This window comes from Saccostrea cucullata, unplaced genomic scaffold, assembly GCF_032062105.1.
Source record: "Saccostrea cucullata isolate Sc308-1 unplaced genomic scaffold, CSIRO_AGI_Scuc_v1 ctg3930, whole genome shotgun sequence".
Classification (NCBI taxonomy): domain Eukaryota; kingdom Metazoa; phylum Mollusca; class Bivalvia; order Ostreida; family Ostreidae; genus Saccostrea; species Saccostrea cuccullata.
The window spans coordinates 2,279-19,364 of NW_026931740.1; the positions used below are offsets into that span (position 1 = coordinate 2,279).

The 17,086-nt window shown below is 34.2% G+C and overlaps 1 protein-coding gene across 1 annotated transcript in view; it reads left to right on the top strand.

Moving 5' to 3' along the window:
- The first annotated feature begins 3,735 nt into the window (after window positions 1–3,735).
- Window positions 3,736–17,086, top strand: part of LOC134233424 (uncharacterized) — a 44,295-nt gene continuing 30,944 nt past the window's right edge. Inside the window, exon 1 of the mRNA XM_062715388.1 lies at window positions 3,736–3,783. The gene's annotated coding sequence lies outside the window, so the exon portion shown is untranslated. The remainder of the gene's footprint in view (window positions 3,784–17,086) is intronic.

Sequence of the window (17,086 nt, forward strand, 5' to 3'; positions counted from 1 at the left end):
TAAACCCACAGAACTTTTCCGTCAACAACCATGTAAAAATATTTTTTGCGTTCTGAAATTTACAAATACCCTACCATGTACATATTATGGCCCGTTTTTATGATTTTATACTACCCGATTTTACCGTGTATGATCTTACTGAACTAAGAGATCCACTATGACGTCAAAGACGCACTGGACGCGCAGAGTAGGGAAACGGCAGAGTGGATTAATCTATTCCGTAATTTGATAATATTTGCAAGAAATTTTGAATGTTTTCAGATATTTTTATACTAGATGGTGAACGCAAACAATTAAACAGTCAAAAAAATTATACAAGTACTGTGGTTTCAATCTCGTTTTGTACATATTTTATCAGAGGTTATGACGTAAATCAACTGAGTCACGTGACCATACATCCTTCATCCCCTTAAACACCCTGTTTATTGAACACCGATTTAAATATCAGTGTTTATATATAAAACGCTAATGTTTTGTATTTAAGCCCACTACGTTTAAGGGGGTCGACTTGGGTATTATTGTGTGAAAACTACAATAGAGAAACTCTTTATTTTTATACCATATATAACTTAGCGTTGACTTCAGTGTACATGCCAAGTTTGGTGAAAATCTAAAGTCCAGGTATTGTTAGGGACCGTCTCAAAGTACTATAGGATTATAAAGAAAAATGCCAAGTTTTAGCACTTAAAAGCAAATTATACAAATACCACAATAGATTTTTTGTTTAAACTATTAAATATAATGAGTTATACTATTGTGTACATTATGTGTAAGAAACTCAAAATTCTACCGTATTTTTACCAGAGGGGGCATTTCAAAATGACAAAAATTAACAAATTGTCCATTTTTACTGAGTGCAAAAATATATCGTCTCTCAATGGTACTATATTGTTTCAACGAAAGCATGTGCTTTGACGCCTTTTTTTACTTTTCTATACTGTACCTTTGCTATTTATAGTACGGCATCGATCACGAACCCTACATCCAGGTTTTTGATCTCAGCTTTACCCAGCAGGTCTGGGTATTTTACTAACACACATTGCTGCTTTGTTAATTCATCTGTTTTCTTTCAGTGATACATACACTCAATCATTAATTCAAATACTAGATTATCCTAAGTATAATAATATAACATAATTTTTGCATGACCTTTTAGTAAACCTCGTGCAATGAGGTATTTCCTTAGTTTAAAATAAATTTCCTGTTGTTTATTTTTCAAGGAAGAAATTTACAATACCGAGGTTGAATGCAACTCTTAACTATCATGTAAGTAGATTTTGTACAATATTTCAAGTATATTCAAGATTTGCACCTTTTCCTAAGTTAAAGCAACTATCTGTATTCAAGAAAGACATTGTATATTGTTATACCTTTCAAAAGAACAAGGTTCACTTCCGCCTTATTTGGCCCTGTGAATTTATGAAAATCTGAAACTGCAAAGTTTTAGTTAACTTAAGAATGCATTAAAATATCACTTAGGTTTTTGGTGACTGCTATCCTATAAAATGACGTCATTTTCTGGCTAGTTAATGCATTGTGACATCACTAAATGCTTCAATTTCTTCATATTCCGAAAAAGTCTAAAAAAAAAAAAACGGACAATTTTAAAGTTATTTTTTGACATTTGATGTAGAGCGCAACCTCTGATCTAAAATATGCAACTAGTAAATGATAGAACTGTATCTGAAGATTCATAGACATGTTTTATTTTTTAGATCAGAGGGTGCGCTCATATTATTTTTCTTCACTGAAAACACTCAATTATACCTGTTTACCTAACAATTCAAGAACATTGCAATTTCATAAGGGCTTTGAGGAGACTTTTTTAAATAGGATATGAAAGCACCAAGTCTCTATTTTATTTTAATGCTTCAAATAGAAAATCAAGTTTGATCAATTAATTGGTATATCTACAGGGCCATTTGATGCAAAAAGTGAACCGACATCTTTGTTCCTGTTCAAATATACAAGAAAAACGTCTAACATAACTATTGATTTGCTAAGCGGGCATAAAAAAAATCGATGTTTGACCCCTGAATGAGACACTGGATCAGTCAATGAGATGTTGTACAGTTTACGCCACAGAATGGGCGGCGTTTAATATCATTTTCATTCGTTGATGTTCAATAGTGACGGACCTGAGGTTACATCACCGAAAACAGTGCAATAGTACACGTATTTAAAAAAAAATTTAAATGAAAGGTATAATAAAAGATTTCTTGACTATGTTCTTGGGCAAAATGCGTTTTGTTGACCCTCGGATCGAACTGTCTCTTCGGCCTTATGACCTAAGGCAAACAGTTTGGTTCTTGGGTTTTATAAGTTTTATAAACATACAATATTTATGGTTTTCATTAGTTAGGGATTTCGATACTTAAGAGACATGATAAAGTTTTCATTATAAAAATCACAAATGATTTACTTCAGAAATTATCACAGGGGGAGAATTTAGAAGGAAATATCAAAACAAACTGGAGTTTAACAATTGACAATTACAACCAAGAGTTAAACGTCAAATGTTTTAAACCTAGAATGGTTATAACAGAGAGGACGCGTACAATACTATTATTTATTAAATGATAAGGAATTTTGGTGCTCTCTGATTGGTCTAGACGCCATTTACTGGTGTGTACCTCAGAGTGAGTTCACCTCAAATGACATTCTGGGAGGTTCATTCGGGTTTCCCTCTCGACAAACCATAGATTTGCTTACAGCTTTTTCGACCAATCAGATTGCGTGTTTCTAAGCCTGTGTCGGTGTGAATGTAAACATGTCAAACGCCATTACCAAGGAGATAAAAAAAACTTTTGAAAGTAAATGGTTGAGTATTTATTGTTTTATAATACTTTTTTTCAATTTTTAAGTACAACGCTGTAGTTGTTAATCAGATAAGTGGCGACAATTATATATTACGGGTGTTTTATTTGATGGAGACAAGAATGAAATGTGTAAAAGTGTCGTAAAATTCCTGATCATTTAATAAAACGGTTATTGACTTTTGAATTCGGTCTACTCGTGACTATACATACCTGGTCAGATATTGGTTAACCTCGGCCTTCGGCCTCCGTCAACCAATACCTGACCAGGTCTGTATAGTCACGAGTAGACCTCATCAAAAGTCAATAATTGTATAATATATACTTCAGAATTCATCGTTCTAACTATTTCTAAGCATATTCCCTGAAAACTTGAAATTTTATCCAATATGAACTGAAGATGGCTTACATGTAAGACTATTATAAGTACTTATAAAGTATTTCCTCAAACAATATTTATATACTTAAAGAGAATCCCCATATTTCAATGAAATTAACTTCCTGTTTTTATATTGCAATAATAGTTCAGAAAAATACTTTGTACATGTATGTCAATATTTTTCCTAGAATCACAAAATTGGGTCTGGGTTGTAAACTTTCCCTTTTCTTTTTATTTCCTGTTTACTAGTAAATCCAAATAGTTTTTCCTTCTATAGAATTCCAATTGTTCACCGGATTTATCAGTAAAACAGTGATATTTGAGGTGATATACTGATATTTAGGTAGTCTCTTGAGGATCTAAAGCACAAATTAAATTAAATTTAATTTAATTTAAGCTTAAGATCTAGATAACAATGGAAATAACAAACAGTATTTAAGCTAAGTTAATTGATTCAAACAAAACAAATCAGGAGTCTAGTGTTCACGGACTTAAAACATCATAAGTGGGATCGGATGCTATCTAACACAATCAAATTATCGATTTTTCACAGTCAATCTGTTAATCAAACTCATCATTTTTGGACAGGTAAGTTGCTCTTACTCTTCTTCTGTAAATTTTTTTTAAAGATATAAATATAGTTTTAAATCAGTTCAAATGTTGACGATGTTCTCTACACAATCTACACACAAGTATTTTTCTATTTATTTTTATTTGGAGAAAATGGATTTACCAGAGTTGACTTATTCTTGCACTGAATTTTATCGCAGATGATTGCCGACGTCTTATATTATTAAGTTAATTTAAATTTTAAAATCATAAAGATATTACAAAGAAATTTGAGTTCTGGGGTATCGCTTTGCTTGTAAACATGGTGTACCGATATAGGGCAATATTCTTGTCTCATCAACTTGTTTGTCAATGTTTTACCTCGTTTTAGAAATTGTCCATAAGTAGAACATGATCTTGCGTATCGAATCAACTGAGAGATATAAACCACATATGCAGTTGATATCGGTATATTGCTACATGAGCATGGGAAGTTGTTGATTGAAAAGTTATTGTATTTATCATAAAGTTCTTCGGTTACCATTAGTCTTTTTCTAGACAATATGAAAATATGAAACAGATGTGCTAGTCTAGGTTGTGTCTTTTATTTCAATTTCACTGGGGTAAACTGAGTACAAATATAAATGAAAGTAAATTTTTTTAATTTATAGAATGTCATCGAGTAAAGTTAAGCTAAAAGTCGAGTTAATTGAAGGCCACAGCAAGTGTTTGCTCCTTGTCATATAGAGATTTTTGAATAAATTCTGCTTCTGGTAACAAAGGGGTGCAATTGCAATTCCTTTTGGAATTTTTACAAAATTTGCTAAAAGATCTGATGCCTTAAGGATTTACATAAATACTATCAAACTAGAACTCACGCATCTTTCTAATATTAACAAAATTTGATTTCAAACAATTCATTTGGTCTAGCTACAAGAATGAAAAATACTGAAAGTTGTCATTCAAAACGACAAAGCATCAAATGGAATTTGACGATAGAAGTTTTTCAAAGGAATAGAAAGATATGTTGTGTACGCTGGTTTTGAATCCAACACAGACAACATTTCAACATGACAACCTGACACTATATGATCTAGCACAAAAAATCTAGCAAAATACAAACCAACAGATATATTTAGTATTTCATAAGTCTTGATGATAATCTCAGTGATGATCAAGTGACGTATCATGAGGTTAAACGTTTATTTTTTCTCCCAAGGGGTTGCCTCAGTCTCAAATGAAATGATATGCTTACCTCGTGATTCTAAGATAAAGCGAACTTGATTCGTACGGCAGCAACATTTTTACGCTCTTGATTTTTTTAGTTTTTATTTGTGCTCTTATTTAGTGTTATATAGTCTAGTTCGATTATACATGTTATATGTGTGAACTATTTTTTGGATTCAATTCGTGATTGCAAGTCGGATTTACTTTCTTTCGAACTTTCTTGATTGAACGTTATACATGTATACCGGTATCTAAAATTGTCTAGGGGCGACGCGCCCAAAGACAGGAGCACAGACTCTGAAAAATGGTCGTCGATGGCAATGGTTGTATTTATGAAGATCTCAAAGGTGACACACCTGAGACAGCTGTGGAACTAGTTGCCACAATGTAATATCAGGAAATCAAAAAGCAATGCTGTGTCTTACACAAACTGTACAAAAGATGCAAGAACGTATGAATGGCGAACAAACAAATAAGAGAGAGAAGCGCAAGGCGCTGGATAATCCCCAGTCTGCATCAACAAGTAAAAAGCAGGCACCTGACTGTAGTAAGTCAGATTCTGGGTCGAATTTGGGGAACTAGCTACTATCTTAAGTGACGGAGGAAAAAGAAAGTGATCCAGACGATCTCTTGGCAGAGTGTTTTGGTTCTGATGACAAATGTAGTGAACCAATATATGAGAAATTGGCGAAAGTCGTGAATGAAGGCACGCAGACAAAATTAAACAATGACAAAATAAAGGAGATCATTGAAAAGTATAGCAGACTGAAAAATGTCGCAAATCTGGTCATATCTAAAGTAAACAGCGAAATCTGAGCACGTCAAAACACAGGATTTCCGACTTCAAAAATATCAGGTACTAGTGTGCAAAGCTATTGTTCAACAACTAAAAGAGTTGGATATACTTCTTAAGTCAAAAAAGGGGTGAAACAGCTCCGATTAGCGAGGTTACGAAACTCAGGCGATGGACAGCCTCAAATTAATGATATTGTGGCTTTTCATATCGGCGCAGAGAGCTGATCGATCAGCCGGACAAAAACGAGGAATTTAAGGCTTTGTGCTCCAGTGACCATCCGGTGACTGACAACTTGCACGGAGACGACCTTGGGAAAGTTGTTGAAGATATTGCTAAAGGCAATAAAGTAGGGTCGAAGATATCCGGAACGTTTCCCAAGGATAGAAAACCTTATAACAGGAAACCTTCTGGCCAAGGATACAAGTGAAATTACACTCAGTACGGAGGATCGGGAAAACAGTCCCATTTTTTAGGCTACAAATCCACTCCTCATTTCCGGAAAAAGGCCCCGAGCACTCAATACAAACAGCGGAAATGAAAACTTCAAAAGAAGTGAGTAAACTTGATATGAATTTCATGAACACAAATGATAATTTCCAAGCAGGGAAAATATCCCAGTGTGTTGAAGCGTGGACAGAAATAACTTCTGATGCTACAGTACTCAACTGTTCGAGTGCATTCCATAGAATTTGATGAATTTCCCTATCAAATGTGTTCACCAAACCCAATTTTATTTAACAATGAAGAAAATTAAATGTCAGTATACATGTTTGGCTATGGGAATAGAATGTTGTATAAATAGAAACATTTGGGTAATGGCATGTCATAAAGTTGGTAAAGAAAATGAAGAAGCTTATTACATTTCACGAACCTTTAATTCTGATATGGAATGGATGCTTGATCCAGAGATTTTTTGACGAGGTTACGAGACTATACGGGAATTGTGACATAGATTTTCATGTGTTTGCATCCCGATACAATAGAAAAATTTCAGCATATGTGTCATATGCCCCTTAAAAACACGCAATAGCGATAGACGCTACCGAACAATCCAGACAAAGTACATCCAATACCCAAAATGAGATTGCGTGTGTCCAGATAATTATCGCTCCAGAACCGAGGCTTCTCGGACACTATCGACATACTACTCTCCTTACAGAGGGAATCCACAAAGAATCAATATTGGACATATCACCAAAAATGGATGTTATATTGTCAGCAAAGAAAAATATATATTTTTGACGCAAATGTAAATATTTTTTGGCGTTTTTGACAAAATTGTATAAAGCAGACTTGGGTTTCAGCGGATTGAATGCCGCCAGAAGTGATTTATCTCCGTTTTTACAATTTACAAACTCTGTAAATATTGGCTCACATCATTTAGTTTGTAGATTTTTGAGAAGTGTTTTTATAATAAAACCTGCTTCACCTAAATATAGTGTTACATGGAAGGTAGATATTGCGTTGGATTTTTTGAAATCTCTAGAACCTTTAAATTTTTTGCCCTTGTTACATGTTAATGTCAGGACAAAACGTTATTGTCAGCACAAAGAGGTCAAAGGTTGCATTTAATTGATACATCCTTATGATGAAAGTTTATACGTTGTTCGTGTTATGAAACGCTACGTATATCTTTAAAGACAAGTAACCTGAGAAAGAATGTTACAAACTTATTCATTACAACGCAGAAACCTCATCGCAGGGTGTCCAGGAACACCGTTGGCAGATGCATTTATGAAATCCGTAATATGTGCGGCTGGAATAGACATAATATTCAAACCCCATAGTACGAGGGCGGTGTCCAGCAGCGCAGCGCTCGCGCGCAAATTTCTGATGTCTACCATCTTGAAGACTGTTGGATTAAAAAGTGATTGTATTTTAGAAAGTTTTATAACAGACCTATCATGCATTGAGGATGACAATTTTAGTCAGAGAATTCTTTCCAAATATGATCAAGTTTGAATGTCTCATATATTGCAATGTATGCCATTGTTTATTTCTTTTTAATAGATTTGAAGATATGTACAGTATGGAGAAATTAACAAAACTTTTCTATTAGAAAGATCACCTTTTTACGATTCCACCAATTGATCATGGTATATCGGAATCTGAATACAGCTATGCTTAGACTGCACGTGGGAAACATTTGAAACAACTAATTTAAGGGAATATCGCAAACTTTACATGTACATGGAATCAGATGTTATCCTTAATTATCTGATGTCTTTGTAGACTTCAGAAATCTATGCCTTAACATCGACATGCATCAACATGTTCCTGCACATTTTATACGGTATTGCAAGGCAATCAGCTCTCAAAATGACAGGTGTAAAGTCGGAACTTTTCACAGATTCTGACATGGGACAGTTTGGGGGCATTTTGCTGATTTTTCGGAGATTTGCAAAAGCAAACAACCCATAGGCAGAATATTATGATCAGTGCTAACCGATCAACTATCTCATTTACAACAAAATGGATGCACAAAAGTCAAGCCTTACCGGCACATGAGTCCACATGGTTTTCAAGGGGTACACGGTCAATGTGACCGGTCAGCATGGGATGCTCACTCCTCCATAGCAACTGATCCCAGCTCTGATGTTTTAGAGATCTATGTTTGCTCTGTTCCTATTCTGTATTGTTTAATGGACTTTGAGCTTGAATACTGTTCGTTATCTCCATATACCTCGTTTCTAGAAATGAAATCGATTCAATAGATGATCAGCATTGAGTAGAAAGGAGGCCTAAGCTTTGTCGGCAGACTTTTTATTCCCCACAGAGTTACATGATATCAATTTAATGATAGGGAAATTATTTAAAATAAATTCAGACATGATATAACCTTGCAAGTTGCAACTGCTGAAAGGCCTACATTGAAGACTTGTTCAGAAACTCAATAACATCCGCATGGAGAAAAGGCTTCTCAAAAGCAATGAAAACCAGGATTCTAATCATTCAAAATATGTAACTTATATGATGATCATTTACTGATGATCTAGCATAAGCAGAGTTTTAAAAACATAAACCGCCCAATTTACAGTGGATTTTCAATCTTTAATTTTATTTTATTAAGGTAACCCTGCGATTCATTTGCCATTACAATTATGTCAAATTCAGGTAGAAAAATAAAGCTGAATCTATCATTAAACAAGCAACGCCCTCCTCTTATCATGCTAAAACGGTATGTATTAAAAGATTGAATGCATGTAGATACAATATCACTCGCCATTTAAGGTTTCTTATGATGCAACAGTGATGTAAATAGTTAAAATCGGTGAGAGAGAAAATCAAGTTAAGAAGTCCACATCAGGAATCAATGTAAACTATGTCTGAAAACTTGTGTCTATCCCCAAAATTTACCGAGTCATTGATCAACAAAAGCACACAGCAGTTTACCAGCAGAAAAGTTTGTCATACTTGCATACTTGCAATTGGATAAATTAATGTTTCATCGTATTATCAGGAGATACATCTCTAGCCGCCGTAGCAGAGGTTAAACAACACTTCCGAATTCAAAAGCAAAGGACACATCTTACCCAGAAACAGCAGCATGGGATCTTACAATTCACACAATTCAACCCTTTACAGCAAGCGTAACGGAGACGACCTCTTGTGGAAAAACCTACTATTTTATATTGCTATACCTTTAGAAATTTGTTCCTATACAATTCTATACGAAAAAAAAGTCTAACATTTTTAGTGTTTTGCTGAGCGGGCATTAAAAAAATCGATGTTGGACCGCTGAGTGAGATGTTGGACCGCTCGGAGAGATGTTGGACCGCTTACGTCATAGAATGGGCGGAGCGTAATCTCATTTTCATTCACTGGTGTTAAACAGTGATAGATCTGATGTTACATCACGGAATAAAGAACAAAATACACGTAAATCAAAAAAATAAAATAAAATAAGATGAGAGGTATAACAAAACATTTATTGACAGAGTTCTCAGGCAAAATGCGTTTTGTCGGACCCTCGAACCAAACTGTCTGCCTTCGGCCTAACGGCCTCAGGCAGACAGTTTGGCTCTTGGGTCCGACAAAACGCATGTTGCCCTCGAATTCAGTCAATAAATGTATAATATTGAGGCAAAACTGCATAACAAAATATCCTCCAACCTGAGCGAATAATTTGGTTTAACAAACATGGACAACCTCTATATGATGTCAATTAGTACAAAGTCTCTCCATTTATTACAGGACTACCAGGGATTTAAGAAGCTAGACTCGGTTTTCAAACTCTCAAACCAAAAATGTATTGATAAAATTAGATTAGATGATGAAGAACTGGTGCCATAATGATCAGTCGTCGATCTAAAATATTTGTGTTATAACAAGAACTTTCCAATTTTCCTGATATTTCAGAAAGGATTTGTGATTCCTGTGTTGAAAATATATCAAAGAATTACGATCTTAGCAAATCAGCTGACGATTTTATCAATTCACTACCGAAAAGCATTTCTTTTGGGCATTTGAATGTATGTGGTTTGTTTAGTAAATTAGATCAAGTTAAAATCTTATTAAGGAAGAGTTCCTTTGATGTTTTCGCAGTTACTGAAAGTAAGATTGACAACAGTATATCAGACTATGAATTATCTATTAATGGCTATAGACTGATAAGACGTGACAGACGTGGCGGGGGAATAAATTCCATTTCACCGAAATCAAACAACATGAAGAAATCGAAGTTTTAAATTTTTGCCTAAAAATAGAAAATTCTCCTAAACTAACATGCATAATGGCTTATCGACCACCCAATTCCAAATGTGAATGGCTTGAACATTTTGAGAAGTATGTAGAGACGACAATAACTTCTAATAATAACGTTATAGTCATGGGTGACTTTAATGTGGACGAAAATAAAAACTCAAATCTTAAAAATATTATGAAAACTCAGGGACTGTCTCATATAATTAAAGAGGCCACTAGAGTAACAAAAGACTCCAGCACCCTCATTGATTATATGTATGTGTCCGAACCTAAGGATATATGCCAACCAGGCAAAATATACATATACGTATAAGCGATCATCATTTAATTTATGTTGTCCGAGGAAAAATAAAGAGCGGCACAAACAGTCATGTTAACATAATATTTCGGGATTTAGATGAAGGCCAATTTCACAAAGATCTCGGTGAGGTTGATTGGAATGAAATCAAGAAGTGTGGTGACGTAAATCAAATGGGGGATGTTTTAATGCAGAATTTTTCAACCTTTCAAACAACGGCGGATAAATGTTAAGTCAGAGGAATGGATTAATAATGAAATTTTAACTGAAATGCACAATCGCGATTATCTACACGAAAAAGCACAACAATCGAAATCAGCGGAGGACTGGGTTCTTTATAAGGCCAGCCGAAACCGTGTTACTCTCAAGATCAGAGATGCGAAACGGGACTTTGTAGAAGAAGCAATGGATCAATGTACCAATCGACCAAAAGATATGTTGTCTAGAATAAAACAATTTCTACCATCAATGCAAAATTCTTCAACATGTACACAATTACAAACGGAGAGTGGAACTTTAACATCTTTTGAATCTATGGCTAACTATTTCAATGATTTTTTCTGTAGCATTGGATATGAACTAGGAAAACAGTTTGATTCTTCTTTACCGGAAGTAGAACAACTTAAACCGCCAGGTTCATTAAGAATTCCAGAAATCACAATTGAATTTATTGCAAATGAAATTGTTAAAGTGTCATCTTCGAAAGCCACGGGTATTGATGGTTTGTCTGTAAAACTTTTAAAAATGTCTTTTAATCATATAGGTGATATATTACATTTTATTTTTAATGAATCTATATCATCGTGTACATTTGTTGATCCATGGAAAAGAGCAAGAGTAGTTCCATTGTACGGGTGTAGCGGGTGATGAAAATCTATTTAACAATTACAGACCCGTATCTATTTTGCCAGTCATTAGTAAAATTATTGAGCGTCATGTTTTTAATTCTATCAAAGAACAAACTAATAACTGAAAGTCAATCAGATTTTCGGTCAGGTCACTCATGTGAAAGAGCACTAGACAATCTAACTGATAAATGGTTTAAAAAATGGAAGACGGAAAACTTACTGGAGTTCTTTTTATTGACCTGCGTAAGGCTTTTGATACAGTCAATCAAAAAGTTCTTTTACACAAACTGAGGTCATTTGGAATCTGTGAAAATACTTTTAATTTTTTCAATTTTATGTTTTAAATCGTAAGCAATGTGTCAGTTGGCGAGGTGCTTTGTCTCTGGAGAAAGATATATCTTTAGGTGTCCCTCAAGAGTCAATTTTAGGACCGTTATTTTTTATTTTATATATTAATGACTACTCAAAATGTCTTAAACACTCGTCAGTTACAATGTACGCAGACGACATCTCGCAGGATGTAAGCGATAAATGTGTAGACGTTATAGAGAAAAAAAAATTCAAGAAGATCTAGAGTAAGGAATACAATGGATGATAGAAAATAAGCTCAGTATAAATCTCCAAAAAACGCAGTGCATGCTTATTGGCACATCCAAAAGGTTGCAAAAATGTAGAAATCATATAAATTTTAATGATGTTCAAATTGAATTTGTGAAGCAGGCCAAATTACTTGGTGTTTATATTGATAATACCTTATCTTGGGATGTTTATGTTGACTTTACCATGTTTATTTCAAATAAAATGTTAAGAAAACTTGCTGTGCTTAAGAGATTGAGTCATTTTATGCCACCAAATGCTTTAATTAAGGTTTTAAATAGTACTGTATTTCTGCATTTTACTTACTGTTCCACTGTTTGGTGCAATGTGAAAAATCAAATGTATTTAGAAAAGTTATTCAAACTTCAAAAGAGGGCAGCTAGGATACTCTTAAACATTCGAGATATTTTAACTCCTACTACCTTTTTATTTTCCTGTTTAAACTGGGTGCCAATCAAGGATTATTTTATGTTTAGACAGGTCATTTTTCTATTTAAGGTTTTAAACAATCAAATGCCAGATTATTTGAATGTGTTTCAATATACAAGAGATGTCAATTGTCGCCAAACCAGGTCGAATGATTTTATGTCAAACATATTGTATTTACCACGAGCCAAAAAAGAAAATTTCAAACGTTCATTTAGATATTCATCTGCATTTTAATGGAACAAACTGTCACAAAATGTTCGAAATTCTAGGTCAGTGGATATTTAAGGAATCACTGTCTAGTTCGTTTAGTATGCCAGGGCATTAATGATAGTTGGAAATATGGTATAATTTGCAATTTTGCGAAGCCCGTTATGCATAAATTATCCCATGTTTCCCACTATCGTTGATGTCCCTGGCATACTATACTTACTAGACAGTGATTCCTTATATTTCCATTTCATTGTGAAATAAAATTGTAGATTTAGACTTTTAAAATGTAGACATAGACTTAAATTACACGAGGACTCCCATGCCAGTTTCAATAGTCCTCGCCCACAGACGTCAAACACAATGACAGCGGCAGGAGATTAACATGCATATTTGGCCTCCTTAGCTCCTGACCTATCAACCTGCCTAATTTACATTCAGAATTATCAAGAAATAAACTCCGACAACTTTCAAAGAGTTATCACAGAGAAAAAAATTAGAAATGGAAATATTTTTAAATCTGTGTATCTCGCTGAGTATTTTAACAGACTCAATACTTATAATAAAGGTAATTATTATGGTACACTAGTCAATGACAAAATTGTTATTGCCTATGACATAACAAATCACTGTGTTGAAAATTGTTGTTGCTATCAAAACTTTTAAGTCAATATTGAATTCTTTGGTTACCTACAAACATCCATATAAATACATGTACATAGATTTCAATATTTTGAAAGGAGCTGCAACAAAGTGTGTAGTGGAGAACGACAGAACTTCAAAAAGTAGACATAAAATAGGACGAACGACTGGAAGGTAGAAAAGGTCTTGAAAACAAAAGAACGAGCAATATTTTGTAAAATGACTTGATTATCCAAGGAAATTTAATTCTAGGGTAAATGCTTTTTCATGTCTGATTTATAAATAGAAGGGTGTTTTACCAAGAAAAAGCCAAACATTAGATTCCATCGTATTACAAAGAGCATACAAATTTAAAGATCGCTTGAGTAAGGTGTGATGGAGGGCATACCGTATTGGACTCTTAGGAGTTTCAATGTCTTCCTGGTACACGTACATTTACATTTAAGAAATGAGGCATATTTATGTTCCCCAAACGAAGTTGGGGAACATATTGTTTTTACTCTGTTTCTTATTATTATTATTATTATTATTATTATTATTCCTGGGAAAATTTTGTCCTCGAGTGATCTTGTAAACTATACATCCGACTAAGGTAAAATGTTTTTAGGGTCAGTAGACATGTTATGTAGATTTGCCGAACGAAGGTCATTTTGCGCGCACGTGCTTGCAAGAGCGCGCACGTGCAACACGAGAAATGACCAATATAATGGAAATTACTGTAACTTTTCTTTTTTTGGAAGAATTTTTTTGAAACTCATAATATAAGGATACATTAGTAGTATAGACAAGATGGCATGGTCAAAATAGCAAGATCTTACGCGCATGCACGTGCGCTTTGCTCTGATTGGCTGAAACTAAAGTCTCAATATCTTTCTTGTTTCTTGTCATAATCTTTTGAAATTTTGAGCATAGTCCTACATTATAAAGATCTACAGCATGATATATAAAAATTTCCATGAAAGCATGCGCATGCGCGCGTGCTGCAATCTGATTGGCTGAAACTTTAAATGGCTATATCTTCTTTGTTTTTTGACGAAATGCATTGAAATTTGAAACATAGTCATGCATTGGGATATCCTAAAATATGATATAGGAAAAATCATGAAATCACGCGCATGCACGTGTGCTGCAATCTGATTGGCTGAAACTTTATATGGCTATATCTCCTTTGTTTATTGACGAAATGTTTGGAATTTTAAAATATAGTCATTCATTTAGATACCCTTCAATACGATAAAGATAAAAATTTATGAAATCACGCGCATGTATGTGTGCTGCAATCTGATTGGCTGAAAATTCAAATGGCTATAACTCCTTTGTTTTTCAACGAAACAGGATGGGATTTAGAACATAGATATATATATAGGACTTCTAAAAGAAGGTGTAGTCATTATGCACGTGCTTGCACGTGTGTGCACGCAAAATGAGTAAAATTAAAAATACATTCGAATGAGTGTATTTTTTAATACTTATGGATTAAATGTTTTGATATTAAGTATATTAAAATTTTAGATAGTGTAGACAAGATAATATGGTCGTTACGCAAATGAACACGCGTGCAATGCCTATTTTTAAATATATTTTGTATTTTTCTGGAAGACTCATTATGTCTAAATTCCATAAAGTATTTCTTATTTAATAGAGATTACAGGGAATATGGCACCAAAAGGGAGGTGGGGAGCGTTTGGGGAACATCTGTAACGGTCCCCGTTACAATTAGCACTAGTTCAACTTAGCTTATACGTTTACGCTTTATTAACCGAGAACCGGTTTTAAAAAAGTGTAAACTGCCTCCAAGTTATATTATATCGTATAACAGAAGTTGAAATAATCTTTATTCCTTATAATTTAATTTCAGTGTGTGCAATAAGATTTTTTCATCAGAAAAAGGCTTCAAATTGAGAATATTTTAAAAGTATCGTCAAGCGGAGTAATACGTTTTTGACGCAACTCATTGTCACGTAGGCATGTTATGTTATATAATATGGATTTAATATTTTACCCATTGTTTAATTACGTGTTACAACTAAAATTAAATTATTATATAAAAGGGTGAATGTCATTGTTTTAAATGGACGTTGGATGGCTCCCCATACAATGTTTCGCTTTTGGTTCGGATAAAACGAAACAGTAATTTAAGAGAGGGAGATATTGGAACTGTCATAAAATATTGGACCACTTACATCATGAAAGCCTAATGGACTAAGGCAAACATTTTAGTTCTTCGGCCCGACAAAATGCATATTGCCATCGAAGCCATTCATTAAATATATATTTTTAAGACATGTATAATCATGATAATTGAAATAATTTCTATTTCTCTGATTGGCTGAGATCCAACAATGGAGAAAAAATATTACATTACATTATACTTTCATGTAAATTACTTGAATCTGATTCGTCGAGAAACATTTGATAAAAAACACTACTGAAGCCACGCCCTCCTGCGTAGCAACAGTCAACATTGCTTGGCGTCGGGTGGTATTACAAAAAATAGCGACTGCGCGGAATTTATGCGCGCACGGTTTACTGTAAAATGTATTTGTATAAAACATTCAGTATAATTTAATATATATTGCATGTAGTTGAGTGTAACATTGAAAATTTTCGCTCCTCGAAAACCATTGTCAACCTCGGCTGCGCCTCGGTTGACAATGGTTTTCTTGGGATGAAAATTTTCAATGTTACACTATACATGCAATATTTATATAAGATTCACTTGTGTGTGACTTTCAAGTGAATATACTAGTATGTATTTCTTTTACTCCACATTAGACTAAAGTAGATTGGAAAATTCCAAATTGATAGAAATTATTTCATTTGCACTTGATTTCCATTCATAAGAAGATAACATCAAGGTACATATTACATTAGACTCTTAGGTGAGGTGTGAGTGTGGAGGGTAGGATGCTGCAGGGGGCCTGCATGTCTCTCTCCCCACCCTTTTTTGAGATTTCTTTTTTAATAACTTGAAGGATAAAAATGATAAATGAATTGATAAAATGTAAGTACATATATTGCTTTACAGGCAGCCAGTGCAGTTGTTTAAAGATATGTATGCCGTATTAAACAGTATTTTTGCACAGCTGAAACCGAACAAAAATTTCTGGAGTATGATAAGCTACCAAAAATGAAGCATTCTTGCAAATTCGACGAAATTTTATTCGGTATTAACAAAGTACTGGTCAGGAAAAGAACACGATATTCTCATGCATATTTATAAAGGACTGACGTTTATCCTGGATCTGCGCATGTGCGCGGGAAAAGCATCGCGAAAATCATCAGGTCGAGGGAAATGTTTTTTGTGACGTCTGACCAATCAGGGACACAAATAGACCAATCAGCTCAATGAGTTGCATTTAATGCATTTATGGGCTACTACATAAAATACTACATGTGTTTTTTAAAAAGACTAGTTTTTGTCTCGCCTGCGACGAATGTCGCGAAGCGAGACATAGCGACCATAGATTCCGTCGTCGTCGTCGTCGTCGTCGGCGTCCAACTTTTGGTTAACCCAAATGTCAAAGTTTTATAAACTGCAATAACTTTCTCAAATTTTATTCAGTCTTCTTGAAATTTGGACACAATATTCAG